At 58.2% G+C, this 6000-nt stretch overlaps 1 long non-coding RNA gene across 3 annotated transcripts; it reads left to right on the top strand.

The window, feature by feature from the left end:
* The first annotated feature begins 656 nt into the window (after window positions 1-656).
* Window positions 657-5274, top strand: LOC138808732 (uncharacterized). Of its 3 annotated transcripts, XR_011366601.1 has the most exons (8): window positions 657-1057; window positions 2160-2200; window positions 2402-2425; window positions 3319-3348; window positions 3708-3748; window positions 3854-3966; window positions 4916-5059; window positions 5167-5274. It is a non-coding gene; the product is annotated as an uncharacterized lncRNA (long non-coding RNA). The 3 variants fall into 3 exon arrangements; XR_011366600.1 differs by having other exon boundaries at window positions 3708-3966; XR_011366602.1 differs by lacking the exon at window positions 4916-5059 and having other exon boundaries at window positions 3708-3966.
* The last annotated feature ends 726 nt before the right edge of the window (window positions 5275-6000 follow it).

The raw sequence follows: 6000 nt of genomic DNA, 5'->3' as shown, positions 1-6000 counted from the left end.
ACCTTTCTGCTCCTCCCTCATTTCACCTACCACAGGCCCTGAGGCATCTGAAGCAGTGCTGGTGGTGGGGAGCTCAGCCTGTGCTGGCATCTGGAGACTGCTGTCTGTGCCTTCCCCTGTGAGGAGCAACAGCAGCTCCCACAGCACTGTCCTCTTCTCCATCTTCTCCTGGGACAGCCAGTGCATGCACTGGGCTTTCTCCCAACACAGCTCACTCAAGACCAACCTCTACTCTTTACACACCATGAGGGACTCCTCGATGGTTCGGATGTGTGCCGAAAGCTGGCTGCATCAATGGTGGAGCTCACCTGTTGGACTCTGGAAGTCCACCTCATCAGGTAGGTCATGGAGGAAGCAGATTTTCTTTTCAGATGCCCATGTGTCCCTCTTCCCATCCCCATGCATGCTGTGGTGGCAGCTCATGGGGCAGAGGGCCTGTGGCTCCAGCTCAGTCTGTCACTGAGCTGCCTGGTGGCCCGGGTGCCTGCAGCGGGCCCATGCTCCTGTGGCAGGATTTTCCCCCTGTGGATCTCAGCCTCCGAGTGTTCTAATAGAGCCTAGTCCATCTACCAGGCAGCATGGAATGTGGGCATGACCACTATTCTTGTATCCCATTGGTCAAAAAGAACCATGAAATAATGGGGGTGTGGCCGGAATCCTGTGATGCATGCAGAATGGGCAGAGTCAAGATGACAGTGGCTCCCCCAGCCCCTTTCCCAGGGAACTCTGTCCAATTCAGTTGGGGACAAGAGGGTGACGTGCTTTAGCTGGATGGCTGCACAGATTGTTGTGTATGTCTGTTTGTTGGCAGTCCCAGACCTTGAACTCAGGATCTGGGCACAGTCCATGAACTGCTTTTCTCAAGGCTAGCCTCAACTAGTGAAGCCACACGGCTCTACTTCTGGCTTTGTTGGCACTGAATTTGGACAGGGGTTTCAAGGACTTTCCTGCTTAGGGTGACTTTGACCATAGCCTTGTAAGTTTCAAGGAGGACCTGTGCTGCTGCTGCTGCTGCTGCTGGCCGCCCTGCTCTGCGGCCTGGGCCCAGGAGGCCGGGGTGAGGCCTTGGTGGTTTCTAGTTCCCCCACTCTCTTTGGTGGTTTCTTGTTCTCCCCCCTTGGTGGTTTCTAGTTCTTCCCTTGGTGATTTCTAGTTCTCTCCTTTTTGGTGGTTTCTAGTTCCCCCACCTTGGTGGTTTCTAGTTCCCTCCCCAGTTTGGTGGTTTCCAGTTGTCCCTCTTTGGTGGTTTCTAGTTTCCCCCCCTCTCCTGGTGGTTTCGGGTCCCCCCCCCTCAGGGCGTGGGGCTGGGCTGGGGTTGTGGGGTGGGGAGGTGGCAGTGGATTTTCAGGTCGGGCCAGGTTGTTGGAGGCCAGGGCCTGGTCCTGTTGGCCTGTCTGTCTCTGTGTCTGTTTGTCTGTCTGTCTGTCCATCTGTGTCTCAGTCTGTCTGTCTGTGTCTCTGTCCATCTGCTTCTGTCAGTCTGTCCATCTCCTCTCGGTCTGTCTGGCTGTCTGTCTCCTCACAGTCTGTCTGTCTGCCTCTTGGTCTTTCTGTCCACCTGGCTGCCCATCTGCTTCTCCTGTCTGTCTGTCCGTCCATCTATTCGTTCTGTCTTGGTCATCCATCCCTTCTCTGTCTGTCTGTCTGTCTGTCTGTCTGTCCCTCGGTCTCTGCATCTGTCTGTCTCCGTCTGTCTGCAGGTCCATCTGTGTCTGGGCCCCTATCTGTCCATGTGTCTGTCCGTCTCCTCTCTGTCTGTCTCATTGTCTGTCTGTCTGTCCATCTGCCTCTGGCTCTGTCTGTCTGTCTGTCCATGTGTCATCCTCTTGGTCTGTCTGTCTGTCCATCTCTGTGTCTGTCTGTCTGTCTGTCTGCCTGCCTCTCAGTCTCTCTGTCTGGGTCTATCTGTCCTGTGTCTGTCTGTCTGTCTCCTCTCTGTCCATGTCTTCCTCTCTGTCTGTCTGCCTCTTGTTCTGTCCACCTGGCTGTCCATCTGCTTCTTCTGTCTGTCATCTGTCTGTCCTGTCTTGATCATCTGTCCATCCCTTGTCTGTCTGTCCGTGTGTCATCCTCTCGGTCTGTCTGTCTGTTCGTCTCTGTGTCTGTCTGTCTCCCCATCCGTCCGTCCGTCCCCAGCACCCATCCTCTTCCCCCCTCAGGCCAGGCTGACTTTGACCTCGCCGACGCCCTGGATGACCCAGTGAGTCCTGACCTCTCACCTTTCCCCCCCCATGGCTTCACCCTGGCCGCTAGGCCTCATGTGGGGCCTTGATCCAGGTGTGGGCCTGAATCTCATGTGACCCTTTGCCACCCACTGAGGCCTTGGGTTCAGGGGTCAGGGGGGGTCAGGGAGGGGTCAGGGGAGGTCACGGGTCACCACCCTCTCTCTCTTTGCCCGCAGATCCCACCCCGAAGCCCAGCTCAGGTGAGTGGGGTCCTCCCCCCTTCCCCACACCAGGCCCACTCAGGGTGGGGAAGCTGAGGCATGGCCCACTCCTGGCACACAGGGCTGTACCCGCAGCTGCTCAACCCGCCCAGGTCGCGACCCCCAGGAGGAGTCAGGGGAGTCAGGGATCAGGGGAAGGAAGGGGGTAAGGGGGGGAGGCCGGCCTCCATCTTCCCTTGCTCTCTCCCCGCAGACGTCACCTCCCACCCCGATGCCGGCCTCCACCCAAGCCCCGACCCCCGCCAGGCGCAGGAGATGAGGACATGGAAGGGGGGGAGGCCCGGATGTGGAGGCTGGGGATGGAGCGGCCCGGATGTAGAGGCCCAGATTTAGGGACCCCAGTGTGGAGGCCCGGATTTAGGGACCCGGATGTAGGGACCCAGACATGGAAACCCAGATGTAGGGACCCGGATATGAAAGCCTGGATGTAGAGACCCCAGTGTGGAGACCCAGATGTAGAGGCCCGGATGTAGGGACCCCAGTGTGGAGACCCGGATGTAGAGACCCTAGTATGGAGACCCGGATGTGCAGACTCCAGTGTAGAGACGCGGATGTAGAGACCCCAGTGAGGAGGCCCAGATGTAGAGATCCGGATGTAGGGACCCGGATGTGGAAGCCTGGATGTAGAGACCCGGATGTAGGGACCCCAGTGTGGAGACCTGGATGAGGAGACCCGGATGTGGAGACCCCAGTGTGGAGACCCGGATGTAGAGACCCAGATGTGGAGACCCCAGTGTGGAGACCCGGATGTAGAGGCCCAGATGTAGGGACCCAGACATGGGATCACGGATGTAGGGACCGGGATGTGAGTACCCCGATGTAAGGACCCAGATGTAGGGAACCCGGGCTGACCCCGCCCCCTCTGTTCACAGGTGGCGGTGGAGGCTATGGAGGCTCACACGGTAAGACGGGGAAACCAAGGCAGGGGGAGGAGACCCGGATGTAGAAGATGCGAATGAGGAGGAAGGGATGTAGGGACCTGGATGTAGGGACTTGGATGTAGGGAACCTGGATGTAAGGACCCGGATGTAGGGACCCAGAAGTAGGGACCCGGATGTAAGGAACCCGGATGTAGGGACCTGGATGTAGAGACCGGATGTAAGGACCCAGATGTAAGGACCTGCATGGAGGGACCCGGATGTAGGAATTCAGATGTGGGGACCCGGATGTAGGGAACCTGGATGTAGGGAACCCGGATGTAGGGACCCAGATGTGGAGGCCGAGCTCCCAGGGCCGCGTCTCTCCTCCCCCTCTCCCCCAGGTGCTGGCAATGAACATGTGATCCACGGAGACCCCCCCAAGGTAAGTCCCGCCCCCTCGACCGCCCCACTTCCGTTCCCTCGTGATCTGGGCCCGGGTGTGACCCACAGCCTTCGGGACCGCTGCCGCCTCCACTTCCGGTCTCAGTGCGAACTTCCGGTCCGGAGAGAAAAGGAACTTCCGGTCTCTGAGTTCCTGGGGACTTCCAGTACAGATTGTCTTGGGACTTCCAGCCTGCATGAGAACTTCCACTCCTGACAGTATGTGAACTTCCGGTCCAGAGTATTGGAACCTCCAGTCCTGATTGGGAACTTCCGGTCCCTAGTATATAACAACTTCCAGTTCCGACTAGGGACTTCTAGTCCCTAGTGTATAGGAACTTGCGGTCCTGATTGGAAAGGCACTTCCGGTCCCTAGTATATACGAACTTCCGGTCTTGACTGGGCACTTCTGGTCCCTAGTATATAGGAACTTCCGGTCCTGACTATGGGCACTTCCGGCCCTGACGATGGGGAGTTCCAGTCCCTAGTGTATAAGAACTTCCAGTCTTCACTGTGGAGACTTCCGGTCCCTAGTATATAACAACTTCTGGTCTTGACTATGGGGACTTCTGGTCCAAGTGTACAGGAACTTCCAGTCCTGATTGGAAGGGCACTTCCGGTCCCTAGTGTATAGGAACTTCTGGTCCTGATTGGAAGGGCACTTCCAGTCCCTAGTGTAGAGGAACTTCCGGTCCCTAGTGTATAAGAACTTCTGGTATTGACTATGGGAACTTCTGGTCCCTAGTGTATAGGAACTTCCGGCTTAGACTGTGGAGATTTCCAGTCCCTAGTACATAGGAACTTCCCATCCTGACTGGTGATTTCCGGTCCCTAGTGTATAGAAACTTCCGGTCCTGATGGGAAAGGCACTTCCGGTCCTGATTGGAAGGGCACTTCCAGTCCCTAGTGTGTAGGAACTTCCGGTCTTGACTGTGGAGAATTCCGGTCCCTAGTATATAACAACTTCTGGTCTTGACTATGGGCACTTCCGGTCCCTGTTCATGGACACTTCCAGTCAAGGCTGTGATAGCACTTCCGGTCAGGCACCCTTGTCCCCCCCCTTCACCTTGGCTCGCTTCCTGTTTCTGGGCACTTCCCGACCGGAAGTTGCAGGGAGACGCCCCACCGCCCTTCCCGGGTGTGTTCACCCCCGCACTTCTGGATCCAGTCCCGCCCCCTCCAGGCAGCGCACTGGCCCATGTCGTGTCCCCCATCGTGTCCGTGGTGGTCGTGGCCCTGGTGGGTGCTGCCATCACCTACTTCTAGTCTGGAGGTCGCAGATGCTGCTTCCGGGGCGCGGGCCAGGATGCAGGTGGGAACCGCCCCCTCCCAGGGTGCTCGGATGAGGAGAGGCGCGGGGCGGGGCCTCACATGATCCCCCGCGGGTGGCTGCAGCTTGTGCCTCCCCTCCCCCACCAGGCCCCTCCCCGGTGTGAGGCTGGATTCGAACCTGGGGCCTCAAGCAGCAGGTGGAATCAGAAGTGGACGAAGGAGCCTGGAGGGGGAAGGACGAATAAAATCAACATAAAGTGTGCATGCGCGCTGTCAGGCCTGTCTGCCCAACCCATCTTTCCATTGTGCATGCGTAGGCTCCGCCCCTTTGGAGCCACTCCCTGCACATGCGCGGTGCGCACGCCCAGGCAGCGTTTCCTTCCCCTCTGGCGTCTGTGCAGTGTGGAGACAGGCGCTGGGTGGGACAGGATTGTGATGGACAGCTAGAGCGTCCCGTCAGTCACTTGTGGGCGGGGCCTCGGCTTGACATGACGTAAGATGGCGTAGGAGGCGTGGCCTGGAGGTGAATGACAGCCCGTGTGGCCATCTAATTGCAAGGGGGCGTGGCCTGAAGGTTACAGACAGGACAAATGTCCACACAACAACCAGAGGGTGGGACCTGGAGGAGACAAACAGCCCCTGTGGTCTTTCAACAGCCAGGGGGCGGGGCCTGGAGGTGACAGACAGCCCCTATGGCCTTCCAACAGCCAGGGGCAGGACCTGGAAGAGACAGACAGCCCCTGTGGCCTTCCAACAGCCAGGAGGCGGGACCTGGAAGTGAAGTACAGCCCCTACGCCCATACATTCACTAGTGGGCGGGACCTCTGGGTGATGGGCATAAACAGAGTCCACAGAACTAGCCACGAAGGGGCGTGGCTTCACACAGATCGAGTCTCCAGCTATTGGCTTGGCAGGGGATGGGGCCCAGAGATGATGGACAGCACCCCCTGCCTTTTAACCTCACCCAAGGAAGAGGCCGAA

This window comes from Dipodomys merriami, unplaced genomic scaffold (genome assembly GCF_024711535.1).
Source record: "Dipodomys merriami isolate MVZ:Mamm:240054 unplaced genomic scaffold, mDipMer1.0.p SCAF_472, whole genome shotgun sequence".
NCBI lineage: Eukaryota > Metazoa > Chordata > Mammalia > Rodentia > Heteromyidae > Dipodomys > Dipodomys merriami.
This window is presented reverse-complemented; position numbering and strand designations above follow the sequence as displayed.